A 15,300-nucleotide genomic window follows, 5' to 3' on the forward strand; every position below is an offset into this window, starting at 1 on the left:
TGACTTTTCTTAGATTCTCTTAGCTTTCCCCTCACAACAGCTATTTTGCCACCATGAGGGGAAATCTAAGAGAATTTTCCTATGAAAGGAAAGCTAACAATCACATCCTCTTATGACAATAAACCTAGGAAGGAAAGGGGGCATTTTCTCACATAGAACTTTCCATTAATTAGGAAAACCTTTCCCAGAAGCTCCCAGCAACTTTTCCTAATGTCTCATTGGTCAGGATTGGTTCACATGCCCAGCTATAGGAAAGGCCTATTTTCAGCCTTTCTGGCTGGAAGTGAGCTTTGCCATCAAGGAAAATGAAGGGAATAGCTGCTAAACAGGCAATCTACCATCACTTCATTTTTATATATAACACTGTTCATTGTTTGCTGGTTTTCAGTTAAAACCTCACAGTTGGTAGGTTCAGGGTAAGGTGTCATGTCCAGATTCTACCATTCACCCTTCTTTTCTTACAGGGTTGTGATCAATTAAAAATTGACAAAGAATTGCCATCAGATGAGGATAATAACAATAACAACAATAGCATCACTAACACGGGCCCAGAGTGACTAAGCACTACTTTATGTTATGTTCTAAGGAACCACTGTGCAGTGTAACGACAACCTTGAACAGGCAGGCCTAGAGGGACAGTTATAGTTACCAGAGAAGGCCTTCATCCTCCTTCTTCCACCTCCTTGGCCTTGCTGTTCCTTGAAAACCACTCTGATGGTCTCAATCTTCCCTGCCCTCAGATAAAATCTGAAGGTAATGGACTTTTCTGTTCACTCTATGGTAATAAAAAGTCTGCCAGGTGTGGTTTACACAGGTGTATGCATTTCTTAAAACTCAGTAACTACACACTTCAGATTTTTGCATTTCAACCTAAGTAAAGTTTACCTCAAAAGAAAAATTGGGACTTCCCTGATGGTCCAGTGGTTAAGAATCTGGCTGCCAATGCAGGGGACATGGGTTTGATCCCTAGTTGGGGAAGATTCCACATATTGCAGGGAAAGCAAACCCATGTGCCACAACTAATAAAGCCTGAGTGCCCTAGAACCTGCACTCTGCAATGAGAAGCCACCACAATGAGAAGCCCGTGCACTGCAACTAGGGAGTAGCCCCTGCTTGACACAACTAGAGAAAGCCTGCACGCAGCAATTAAGATCCAGTGCAACCAAAAATAAATAAACAAAATTTTAAAAAAAGGAAAACTGTAAACAAATATTGAACTCTATAATGATATGCACACTGAAGTAGTTAGGGGAGGCACACTAGTGTTTGCAATTTATGTTGAAATAATTCCAAAGACAAGAAGGTTGTAGAGCCTGCACTTTAGGCCAGAGAGAGAGGGTTGGAGCCATTTCTCCTTTTTTTTTTTTTTTTTTTGCCACGACATGTGGCATGTGCGATCTTAGTTCTCTGACTAGGGATAGAACCCATGCCCCCTGCAATGGAAGCCTGGAAAACCACTGGACTGCCAGGGAATTCCTTCTCATCTCTCCCTTTTGAGATAAAATAACTTCATCCCTATTCTCAGCAAATCTCTTACAGTCAATTCAGTCAAGTTAGTCCCTCTCGTCTCCTCCTTCTCCATGGAAATTAAGAGAAAGAGGATGACTCCCTCCTGACTAAGGATGACCTTTTCCCGAACTTGCTGGCCAATGGACTGAGGTCAGAGCAATTTCCTGGGGGTCAGTCCAGCACTGCCTCCCTGGTAGTTGTTCTTCACCTCCCCGATATGTACTCCACTCTTCCCAGAAAAACCTCCTGATTTTCCCATTGGATCCACTTATTTTTCTTCTCTCTGTTGGTGAAGTTTGTGCAGCGTCTCATCCCTAACATAGGCTAGAGCATGTGACCCAGTCTGGGCAATCCGAGGCTCTCATTCCCTTGGCCTGAGTGACTGATTGGTTGATGCACTGAGTACCAAGGCAGGTGTCCTCTCTCACTGGATCTGAAGCTGAGGGGATATATGTTCTCAAGAGAGAGCCCATCATGAAGGATGCTGAGCTAAGAAGAGAGTCCAGATGCTAATGGCATTGTCTGAGCTCCTGTAAGCAGCCATGCTTGAAACCTGGCATACCCTCTGGAGTTTTTAGTTACTTGAGCCAACATTCTTCAAGTCTTTGTCTCTGCGCATTAAGGCTTATCCTCATCATTGCTGCCTAATCTAGGTCTTGCCATCATTCACCTGGTTTAATGCAAAAGCCTCCTGACTATTCTCTCCTCCCCCAATGCATCTCCCACTTGCTGTCAGAGTAAACTTTCTAAAACACAAATATGATTAGACCATGGCTCTGCTTAAAACCCCTCCGTGGTGCCCTTGTGCCTACAATTAAAATCCACACTCTTTTGTACACCATGTAATGCCCTAATAACCGGTCCCTACCGGCCTCATTTCAGCACTTCCTGTCCTCCAGCCATGCATTCTGACCACAGGAAACTGCTTGCAGCACTCCCAAAGGAGTCAAATGGTGCTAAGGCTTTGCATAGTCTCTTCCTTCTGCTGGGAACACCCCTTCCCCGCTTCTCCACTGGATAAACTGTGACTCACTCCTCAGCACCCAGCTGGGGTGTTGCTTTTTCCAAGAAGTCTTTACTCACCCTCCTCCAGTATTTCTCTTATACTTATCATAATGCATAACTATCTCCATCTCATGGTTACACATCTCTTTGCCACCTGATATTGGGCTCCTTGAAGGTTTGGATTATTTTAGGGTGACTCTAAATTCATTTTTGCCCAGGAGAATTTTGGCTTTAATGCCTTGGCATAATTATTAACAGCGCTCTGTTTAACTCTCAAGAGTGTCCTGGTTTGGATGACAAACCATACATTCAGCCTACTTATTCATGATGTCTGCCCTCAACAGAGTGTTAGAAAACATCTCTTTCAAGTGAAGGCATGAATGTGTGACCCTCCCTAGGTCTCATTTCCTTCTATCAGAAAAATGGTTGAACTGGACGATTTCTAAGTTCTTTACTGCTTGAGGTGATTCAAATAAAGTCGGTAATCCTAAAAGCCAAAACCAGCAGGTTTAATTTATCTTCCCCTCAAAAGGACCCGCCTTACAGAATTACACATTCAAATATATTCACGCCTGGATCAACAACCCTACAGACCATTACCTGCTGGGGGGCTGGCAACGGACACAATATAGACTGAAGACTGACGTCTTCTCATCTGAAGACACAGTTCCCTCAGGCAGCCCCCCTAGTAACTGGATAATTTCCTTTGTTGTTGTTCAGTCGCTCAGTTGTATCCAACTCTTTGCAACCCCATGGACTTCAGCATGGCAGGCTTCCCTGTCCTTCACCATCTCCTGGAGTTTGCTCAAACTTATGTCCATCAAGTCAGTGATGGACTGATTTCATCTAGTTCAGCCATTTTTCTGATAGAAGAAAATGAGATCTAGGGAGGGTCGCACATTCATGCATTCATTTGAAAGAGATTTTTTTTAGCACTCTGTTGAGGGCAGACATCAACAGTCCATCAAGCCATCCAACCACCTCATCCTCTGAAATCTCCTTCTCCTGCCTTCAATCTTTTCCAGCATCAGGGTCTTTTCTAATGAGTCAGCTCTTCACATCATGTCTTTCCAATGAATATTCAGGACGGATTTCCTTTAGGATTGACTGGTTTGATCTCCTTGCTGTCCAAGGGACTGTCAAGAGTCTTCTCCAACACCACAGTTCAAAAGCATCAGTTCTTTGATGCTCAGCCTTCTTTATGGTCCAACTCTCACATCCATACATGATTACTGGAAAAACCATAGCTTTGACTAGATAGACCTTTATCGGCAATGTCCCTGCTTTTTAACAAGCTGTCTATGTTGGTCATAGCTTTTCTTCCAAGGAACAAGTGTTTGTTAATTTCATGGCTGCAGTCACCATCTGCAGTGATTTTGAAGCCCAAGAAAGGATAATCTCCTAACAACAGACAAAAAACCAATTTCCATTGGTTCTTGTGATGCGCTTTTCATCAACAGTGTTATGATTGCTCAGACATGTCTCCTGAATTGTAGGCATCGGTTTCTAACCTAGCCCAACCACCTTCTCTGCATGCTTTGTCACGGCCGCACAGCAGAATGAAATCCTACCTAGATTAACTCTTGGTTGCTGAAAACCCTCCACCATAAATAGACAGGTAACAGCTGACTGTGGTCACATTGCATTTTACTACTACAGTAGAGTGTGCAAAGTGCTCCCTCGTAGCTAAGTTGGTAAAGAATCTGCCTGCAATACAGGAGACCCAGGTTTGATCCCAGGGGTGGGAAGATCCCCTGGAGAAGGAAATGGCAACCCACTCCAGAATTATTGCCTGGATAATCCCATGGACAGAGGAGCCTGGCGGGCTATAGTCCATGGGGTCGCAAAGAGTCAGACGTGACTTAGCAACTAAACCACCATGAAAGCGTGCAAATCACTATCTGCAAAACCATTGTAAGAAACAGCCAATTAATATTGCTGCACCTTGGTCCTTCAACTGTAAAAGTTTATACATTTACTCACATCTCATTGCCAAAATTTAATGCAAAGTATTAAATCAACTAGACTTGCACAATTTAAATATTCTACAATCAAACAAGCTTAAAATTGAAGCTGAATTACTTTAAATAAACTTTCACAAAGTGAGCTGTGAACTAACAGGTTTTGAATTATTACTTTTCCAATATTAGATGCCTCAGCATATTTTTTTAAACAAATTGAGGGTCAGTGGAACATGGCTTAGGTTTTAACCAAAATAGCAAAAGGTAGAATTTAAGAAAAATGAAATTCCCCTGATGATTAAAAAAAAAAGTTGATTTGCATAACTTGTACACATCTATCTCCCATGAGGCACCAAACAAAAATAAATCTGATACATTTAATGTTTACACTCTACAATGCTATTCTTAGTGGCCAGGAAAAACTTCTTCCTCTAAAGGACTCTAAAAATAAAAGTACCATGAATTTCTCAAAGTTGTTTAGAAAAGATATTCAATATTTCATATATCAAATCTCTATTGTATCATTAGCCTACTTTAATAACAATTCTATAATTGTTTACAGTTTCAAATTTATCTGAAAACAAAAACAACTATATACAGATTTTTTTAAAAGGTCAGCTTTAGCCACTGTAGAGAACAGTTTGGCAACATCTAGATAGTGGTAAAGATCTACTTGCCAACGCAGGAGACACAGGAGATGTGGGTTTGATCCCTGGTTGGGAAGATCCCCTGGAGCAGAAAATGGCAACTCACTCCATATTTTTTGCCTAGAAAATTCCATGGACAGAGGACCTTGGTGGGCTACAGTCCTTAGGGTCGCAAAGAGTCGGACACTATTGAGCAACTGAACACACACACATAGCAAAACTGAATATGACCCAGCAATGCTACTGCAGAATATATATGCTACAACAGTGACTTTTGAAATTTTTAGCACCAGATCTCCATCATACTCTTCCAAATGACTGAGGACACCAAAGAAATTTCATTTATGCAAAAGATACCTATTCATATTTACCTTATTGGAAAGTAAAAGTGAGAAAGACTTAAGATATTGATTTATTCATTTAAAATAATGACCCATTCATATTAATGTAAATAAAATTTAGTTAAAATAATCACATTTTCCCAAGCCAAAAAATAAAAATTAGTGAGAAGTTTGGGGCATTGTTATATTTTTGTGAATCTCTTTGCCTAGCTTATTTTAAAATATCCAGATCCTTATATCTTATTTGTGTTGCAAATCAACCTCATGTAGCTTCTGGAAGGCTCCATTGTACATTTATAAGCCGAGAAAGGGCAAATAACATCTTTATACTATTTATAAAGATAGTTTTGTTCTCATGGCTCAGACCACACTTTGAGAACCACTGCCCAAAAGAAGCTCAAGAACATGTATAAAAACGTTATTTCTAGATTTTTTTTGTTATAATAAGAAAACGGAACTTACATATCTGTCCCTCTGCAGGGGACAACAAGGGTGTGTGTGTGTGTGTGTGTGTGTGTGTGTGTGCGCACGCTCAGTTGTGTTTGACTCCTTGTGACCCATGGACTGTAGCCTGAGAGGCTCCTCTGGCCATGGAATTTTCCAGGCAAGAATACCAGAATGGACTGCCATTTCCTTTTCCAGGAGATCTTCCCAACCCAGATACCCAACCCATGTCTCTTGCATCTCCTATATTGGCAGGGGCATTCTTGGCTGCACTATTGCTGGTTTGCTCACCCTTCATATTTTCAATGACCAGCACGGTGGGTGCTCAGTAAGTATTTGTGGAAGGACGGAAGGAAGAGGCAGAGCTATTGAGGAAGAAAGTCCACATATTGTCCGCACCCTCTATAGTGAAAGCGCCTGAGTCCTAATCATTGGAATAACAGGGAATTATATGCAACTTGCTTTAAAATTTAACTGTACTGTATTTCAGGGACATATTTTCACAGATGGAGACTTTTAGTTCACAGGGTAGGAATGACCAAAAGCCACGTGATTCTTGTATAATTTGAAGGCTTATTTTTCTACTAAATAAAAATGTATTAAGGTGTCAGTGGCAAATCGCTTTAGTATTCTTGCCTTGAGAGCCCCATGAACAGTATGAAAATGCAAAAAGATATGACACTGAGAGATGAACTCCCCAGGCCGATAGGTGCCCAACATGCTACTGGAGAAGACTGGAGAAATAACTCCAGGAAGAATGAGAAGACAGTGGCAAAGCGAAAACAATGCCCAGTTGTTGATTTGATTGGTGATGGAAGTAAAATCTGATACCGTAAAGAGCAATATTGCACAGGAACCTGGAATGTTAGGTCCATGAATCAAGGTAAATTAGAAATGGTCAAACAGGAGATGGCAAGAGTGAACATCAACATTTTAGGAATCAGTGAAATAAATGGACTGGAATGGGTGAATTTAACTCAGATGACCCTTATATCTACTACTGTGGGCAAGAATCCCTTAGAAGAAATGGAGTAACCCTCATAGTCAACAAGAGTCCGAAATACAGTACTTGGGTGCAGTCTCCAAAAGGACAAAATGACCTCTGCTTGTTTCCAAAGCAAACCATTCAATATTACAGTAATCCAAGTCTATGCCCCAACCAGTAATGCTGAAGAAGCTGAAGTTGAACCGTTCTATGGAGACCTACAAGATCTTCTAGAACAAACACCCAAAAAAGATGTCCTTTTCACCATAGAGGACTGGAATGCAAAAGTAGGAAGTCAAGAGATAACCTGGAGTAACAGGCAAATTTGGCCTTGGAATGTGGAATGAAGCAGGGCAAAGGCTAACAGACTTTTGCCAACAGAACCCACTAGTCGTAGCAAACACCCTCTTCCAACAACACAAGAGAAGACTCTACACATGGACATCAACAGATGGTCAATACCGAAATCAGATTGATTATATTCATTGCAGCCAAAGATGGAGAAGTTCTATACAGTCATCAAAAACAGGACCGGGAGCAGACTGTGGCTCAGATCATGAACTCGTTATTGGAAAATTCAGGCTTAAATTGAAGAAAGTAGGGAAAACCACTAGACCATTCAGGTATGACTTAAATCATATTCCTCACAATTATACAGTGGAAGTGACAAATAGATTCAAGGGATTAGATCTGATAGAGAGACTGCCTGAAGAACCATGGATGGAGGTTCGTGACATTGTACAGAAGGCAGTGATCAAGACCATCCGCAAGAAAAAGAAATGCAAAAAGGCAAAATGGTTGTCTGACAAGGCCTTACAAATAGCTGAGGAAAGAGAAGTGAAAAGAGAAAAGGAAAAATATACCCATTTGAATGCAGAGTTTCAAAGAATAGCAAGGAGAGATAAGAAAGCTATCCTCAGTAATCAGTGCAAAGAAATAGAGGCAAACAATAGAATGAGAAAGACTAGAGATCTCTTCAAGAAAATTAGATACCAAGGAAACATTTCATGCAAAGATGGACACAATAAAGGACAGAAATGGTATGGACCTAACAGAAGCAGAAGATATTAAGAAGAGGTGGCAAGAATACACAGAAGAACTATACAAAAAATATCTTCATGACCCAGATAACCATGATGGTGTGATCACTGACCTAGAGCTAGACATCTTGGAATGCGAAGTCAAGTGGGCCTTAAGAAGCATTACTATGAACAAAGCTAGTGGAGGTGATGGAATTCCAGTTGAGCTATTTCAAATCCTAAAAGATGATGCTGTTAAAGTGCTGCACTCAATATGCCAACAAAATTAGAAAACTCAGCAGTGGTCACAGGACTGGAAAAGGGCATCTTTCATTCCAATCCAAAGAAGGGCAATGCCAAAGAATGTTCAAACTACCACACAATTGCACTCATCTCACATGTTAGCAAGGTAATGCGCAAAATTCTCCAAGCCAGGCTTCAACAGTTCATGAACCATGAACTTCCAGATGTTCAAGCTGGATTTAGAAAAGGCAGAGGAACCAGAGATCAAATTGACAACATCCACTGGATCATAGAAAAAGAAAGAGAATTCCAGAAAAACATCTACTACTGCTTTATTGATTACACCAAAGCCTTTGACTGTGTAGATCACAACAAACTGTGGAAATTTTTTCAAGAGATGGGAATACCAGACTACCTTACCTGCCTCCTAAGAAATCTGTATTCAGGTCAAGAAGCAACAGTTAGAACTGGACATGGAACAACAGACTGGTTCCAAATTGGGAAAGGAGTAGGTCAAGGCTGTATATTGTCACCCTGCTCATTTAATTTATATACAGAGCACATCATGCAAAATGCTGGGCTGGATGAAGCACAGGTTGGAATCAAGATTGCCGGGAGAAATATCAATAACCTCAGATATGCAGATGACACCACCCTTATGGCAGAAAGCAAAGAGGAAATGAAGAGCCTCTTGATGAAAGTGAAAGAGGAGAGTGAAAAAGCTGGCTTAAAACTCAACATTCAAAAAATGAAGATCATGGCATCCGGTCCCATCACTTCATGGCAAATAGATGGGGAAACAATGGAAACAGGGACAGACTTTATTTTGGGGGGTCTAAAATCACTGCAGATGGTGACGCAGCCATGAAATTAAAAGACATTTACTCCTTGGAAGAAAAGCTACGACAAACCTAGACAGCATTTTGAAAATCAGAGACACTACTTTGCCTACAAAGGTCCATCTAGTCAAAGCTATGGTTTTTTCAGTAATCATGTATGGATTTGAGAGTCGGACCATGAAGAAAGTTGAGTCAAAGAATTGATGCTTTTGAACTGTGGTGTTGGAGGAGACTCTTGAGAGTCCCTTGGACTGCAAGGAGATCCAACCAGACCATCCTAAAGGAAATCCGTCCTGAATATTCATTGGAGGAATGATGCTGCAGCTGAAACTCCAATACTTTGGCTACCTGATGCAAAGAACTGACTCTTTGGAAAAGACCCTGATGCTGGGCAAGATTGAAGGCAGGAGGAGAAGGGGACAACAGAGGATGAGATGGTTGGATGGGATCACCGACTCGATGGACATGAGTTTGAGCAAGCTCCAGGAGTTGGTGACAGACAGGGAAGCCTGGCTTGCTGCAACGCATGGAGTCCCAAAGAGTCGGACACAACTGAGCGACTGAACTGAACTGAACTGCACTGCACTGAAGGTGTCCGAGTTGTTAACAATCATGGACTGAAGACTACTGCCATCTACTGGTGTATTAAGAAGTCCACATGTTATGGGTAAAATGGCCGTTGCCATTAAGAACGGAGAAGGCAATGGCACCCCACTCCAGTACTCTTGCTTGGAAAATCCCATGGATGGAGGAGCCTGGTGAGCTGCAGTCCATGGGGTCGCTAAGAATCGGACACGACTGAGCGACTTCCCTTTCACTTTTCACTTTCATGCATTGGAGAAGGAAATGGCAACCCACTCCAGTGTTCTTGCCTGGAGAATCCCAGAGACGGGGGAGCCTGGTGGGCTGCTGTCTATGGGGTCACACAGAGTCGGACACGACTGAAGTGACTTGGCAGCAGCAGCAGCCATTAAGAAAAAAAATATTTTGCCCAGATTTTGTTTGGAAGTATTCGATAATTCAAACATAAAACTGAAATATTTACTTAAAGACCTTTTTATAAACTAGATAATTAATGTAGAACTTTTTGTTACATACAAATTATTGCATGTACATGAGAGGATATTCTTAATATAACTTTAGGTAAATTTGTTGAGAGGATATTCTTAATATAACTTTAGGTAAATTTGTTAACATTTTTCTGAGACCAAACAGCAAAATCAATCGTTAAAACAAGTTAACAGATTCAGTTCAGTTCAGTCGCTCAGTTGTGTCCGACTGTTTGCGATCCCATGAATTGCAGCACGCCAGGCCTCCCTGTCCATCACCAACTCCCGGAGTTCATTCAGACTCATGTCCATCGAGTCAGTGATGCTATCCAGCCATCTCACCCTTTGTCGTCCCCTTCTCCTCCTGCCCCCAATCCCTCCCAGCATCAGAGTCTTCTCCAATGAGTTAGCTCTTCGCATGAGGTGGCCAGAGTACTGGAGTTTCAGCTTCAGCATCATTTCCTCCAAAGAAATCCCAGGGTTGATCTCCTTCAGAATGGACTGGTTGGGTCTCCTTGCAGTCCAAGGGACTCTCAAGAGTCTTCTCCAACACCACAGTTCAAAACCATCAATTCTTTAGCGCTCAGCTTTCTTCACAGTCCAACTCTCACATCCATACATGACTACTGGAAAAACCATAGCCTTGACTAGACGGACCTTTGTTGACAAAGTAACGTCTCTGTTTTTTAATATGCTGTCTAGGTTGGTCATAACTTTCCTTCCAAGGAGTAAGTGTCTTTTAATTTCATGGCTGCAGTCACCATCTGCAGTGATTTTGGAGCCCCAAAAAATAAAGTCTGACACTGTTTCCACTGTTTCCCCATCTATTTCCCATGAAGTGATTACTGTCTTAATATAAAGATATTTTCCTTTCTCTCCTCTTATCTTGCTTTTACTTGTTCTCTGACTGTGTGGATCACAATAAACTGTGGAAATTCTGAAAGAGATGGGAATACCAGACCACCTGACATGCCTCTTGAGAAACCTGTATGCAGGTCAGGAAGCAACAGTTAGAAATGGACACGGAACAATACACTGGTTCCAAATAGGAAAAGGAGTACATCAAGGCTGTGTATTGATTGTCACCCTACTTATTTAACTTATATGCAGAGTACATCATGAGAAACACTGGGCTGGAAGAAGCACAAGCTGGAATCAAGATTGCCAGGAGAAATATCAATAACCTCAGACTTGCAGATGACACTACCCTTATGGCAGAAAGTGAAGAGGAACTAAAGAGTTTCTTGATGAAAGTGAAAGAGGAGAGTGAAAAACTTGGCTTAAAGCTCAACGTTCAGAAAATGAGGATCATGGCATCCAGTCCCATCACTTCATGGCAAATAGATGGGGAAACAATGGAAACAGGGACAGACTTTATTTTGGGGGGGCTCCAAAATCACTGCAGATGGTGACTGCAGCCATGAAATTAAAAGATGCTTACTCCTTGGAAGGAAAGTTATGACCAACCTAGACAGCATATTAAAAAGCAGAGACATTACTTTGCCAACAAAGGTTCATCTACTCAAGGCTATGGTTTTTCCAGTGGTCATGTATGGATGTGAGAGTTGGACTGTGAAGAAAGCTGAGTGCCGAAGAATTGATGGTTTTGAACTGTGGTGTTGGAGAAGACTCTTGAGAGAGTCCCTTGGACTGCAAGGAGATCCAACCAGTCCATCCTAAAGGAGACCAGTCCTGGGTGTTCACTGGAAGGACTGATGCTGAGGCTGAAACTCCAATACTTTGGCCACCTCATGGAAAGAGTTGACTCATTGGAAAAAACCCTGATGCTGGGAGGGTTTGGGGGCAGGATGAGAAGGGGATGACAGAGGGTGAGATGGCTGGATGGCATCACTGAATCGATGGACATGAGTCTGAGTGAACTCCGGGAGGTGGTGATGGACAGGGAGGCCTGGCGTGCTGTGATTCATGGGGTTGCAAAGAGTCGGACACGACTGAGCGACTGAACTGGTAACGGTGGTGTCATCTGCATATCTGAGGTTATTGATATTTCTCCCAGCAATCTTGATTCCAGCTTGTGCTTCATCCAGCCCGGCATTTCACGTGATGTACTATGCATATAAGTTAAATAAGTAGGGTGACAATTTCTAGCCTTGACCTACTCTTTTCCCAATTTGGAATCAGTCCGTTGTTCCATGTCAGGTTCTAACTGGACATAAGGGATCTCATAAGGGATCACAATAAATATTGTGGGTCGAACGTGGGGCGGGAAGAAGAGATGTAAGGGAGGAAGGAAGGTTGATTGTGCTCACAAAAAGAGAAGGAAGTACTCACAAAAAGAAGAGATCTTCAGAGTTCCTTCCATCTCTATGATTCTAGAATATTAGTAACTATGACAAGGAAGCCCGTGGTGAATTACGAAGATTTCAAAGGCAACCAAAAGTCACTCCAAAAAACGGATTCAGGCATCCTTGCCCTTCATCATCAATGAAACAGCCCTGCCTTTAAAGATGATTACCAAGGAGTCCCCATTTTTTCAAATACTCACTAAGTCCACTATATGAATCTGGGTAGGGAAAATCCATCAAAACATGAAAATATTCACCCACCAACTTCCAGTTAGTCCCCTTGCAAAAAAAAAAAAAAAAAATCCCTCCCAACTTAATATCCACGACTGTTTCCACCTATCTAGTTAACACCTTGTCCCTTGGGTGATCTCCTTGCAGTCCAAGGGACTCTCAAGAGTCTTCTCCAACACCACAGTTCAAAACCATCAATTCTTCAGCGCTCAGCTTTCTTCACAATCCAACTCTCACATCCATACATGACTACTGGAAAAGCCATAGCCTTGACTAGATGAACCTTTGTTGGCAAAGTAATGTCTCTGCTTTTCAATATGCTATCTAGGTTGGTCATAACTTTTCTTCCAAGGAGTAAGTGTCTTTTAATTTCATGGCTGCAGTCACCATCTGCAGTGATTTTGGAGCCCCCCAAAATAAAGTCTGACACTGTTTCCACTGTTTCCCCATCTATTTCCCATGAAGTGATGGGACCGGATGCCATGATCTTCGTTTTCTGAATGTTGAGCTTTAAGCCAACTTTTCACTCTTCACTTTCACTTTCATCAAGAGGCTCTTTAGTTTTTCTTCACTTTCTGCCATAAGGGTGGGGTCATCTGCATATCTGAGGTTATTGTTATTTCTCCTGGAAATCTTGATTCCAGCCTGTGCTTCTTCCAGCCCAGCGTTTCTCATGATGTACTCTGCATAGAAGTTAAATAAGCAGGGTGACAATATACAGCCTTGACATACTTCTTTTCCTATTTGGAACCAGTCTGCTGTTCCATGTCCAGTTCTAACTGTTGCTTCCTGACCTGCATATAGGTTTCTCAAGAGGCAGGTCAGGTGGTCTGGTATTCCTATCTCTTTCAGAATTTTCCACAGTTTATTGTGATCCACACAGTCAAAGGCTTTGGCATATTCAATAAAGCAGAAATAGATGTTTTTCTGGAACTCTCTTGCTTTTTCCATGATCCAATGGATGTTGGCAATTTGATTTCTGCTTCCTCCGCCTTTTCTAAAACTAGCTTGAACATCTGGAAGTTCCCGGTTCACATACTGTTGAAGCCTGGCTTGGAGAATCTTGAACATTACTTTACCAGCGTGTGAGATGAGTGCAATTGTGCGGTAGTTTGAGCATTCTTTGCCATTTCCTTTTTTGGGGATTGGAATGAAAACTGACCTTTTCCAGTCCTAACCACTAGACCATTCAGGTATGACCTAAATCAAATCCCTTATGATTGTACAGTGGAAGTAAGAAATAGATTTAAGGGACTAGATCTGATAGATAGAGTGCCTGATGAACTATGGAATGAGGTTCGTGACATTGTACAGGAGACAAGGATCAAGACCATCCCCATGGAAAAGAAATGCAAAAAAGCCAAATGGCTGTCTGAGGAGGCCTTACAAATAGCTGTGAAAAGAAGAGAAGCGAAAAGCAAAGGAGAAAAGGAAAGATACAAGCATCTGAATGTAGAGTTCCAAAGAATAGCAAGAAGAGATAAGAAAGCCTTCCTCAGGGATCAATGCAAAGAAATAGAGGAAAACAACAGAATGGGAAAGACTAGAGATCTCTTCAAGAAACTTAGAGATACCAAGGTAACATTTCATGCAAAGATGGGCTCCATAAAGGACAGAAATGGTATGGACCTAACAGAAGCAGAAGAGGCGGCAATAATACACAGAAGAACTATACAAAAAAGATTTTCACAACCAAGATAATCAGTAGGTGTGATCACTGACCTAGAGCCAGACGTCCTGGCATGTGAGGTCAAGTGGGCCTTAGGAAGCATCACTACAAACAAAGCTAGTGGAGGTGATGGAATTCCAGTTGAGCTATTTCAAATCCTGAAAGATGATGCTATGAAAGTGCTGCACTCAATTCTAACTACCTAACATCTCCAAATGGAGAAGGCAATGGCAACCCACTCCAGTACTCTTGCCTGGAAAATCCCATGGACGGAGGAGCCTGGAAGGCTGTAGTCCATGGGGTCGCTGAGGGTCGGACACGACTGAGCAAATTCACTTTCACTTTTCACTTTCATTCATTGGAGAAGGAAATGGCAACCCACTCCAGTGTTCTTGCCTGGAGAATCCCAGGGACAGGGGAGCCTGTTGGGCTGCCGTCTGTGGGGTCGCACAGAGTCAGACATGACTGAAGTGACTTAGCAGCAGCACCAACATCTACAAAAAAGGAGAGAGTTTGCAGCTTTCAGGACCTAGGCGCTGGATGGGCGCCGTCAGGCCTTCTAAGCCCTTGGCCCTCATTTTGGTCTCAGCACGCCCCACCCATCCCTATCTTCAAATCCCTTCCTCCGCCATGTCCCCTTTTTACTTTCTGTTCCAGTTCCCTCCTGTGAGTTCTGCAAACCACATCTCTCCCAGGCTCAGAATCAACCCCCAGGCATGAAATGACCTTGTTCCTTGTCCAGTGCTGTGCCAAGTGTGTTTGTAGATGTAACTTCAAGTACAAGATTGGGTTTCTACGCTCCAGGAGTGACGGACAGCCCCGTTGGGAAGACTAGACTGAACCACAGGAATGAACTGTATGGTTCAGACACGTTCTAATACCTGCTCTAAAATGTTCATACTGTTGGAGCTCGGAGAAGGAGGGACTTGGGCTGGTCTCTTCTTTGTGAAGGTCTGTATATTTTTTTAGGTATAGCTGCAAAAGTCATTTTCTTTGGCTAGCCTCCCAGGATTGCTATCTCTCACTTTAAACTGTTCATCTTTTTTAGCTTG

At 42.2% G+C, this 15,300-nt stretch overlaps 1 protein-coding gene across 6 annotated transcripts in view; it reads right to left on the reverse strand.

The window, feature by feature from the left end:
* ZFP3 (ZFP3 zinc finger protein) overlaps nt 1-15,300 on the reverse strand; it is a 102,624-nt gene that overhangs the window by 54,032 nt on the left and 33,292 nt on the right. The window lies entirely within an intron of this gene.

This window comes from Ovis aries, chromosome 11, assembly GCF_016772045.2.
Source record: "Ovis aries strain OAR_USU_Benz2616 breed Rambouillet chromosome 11, ARS-UI_Ramb_v3.0, whole genome shotgun sequence".
NCBI lineage: Eukaryota > Metazoa > Chordata > Mammalia > Artiodactyla > Bovidae > Ovis > Ovis aries.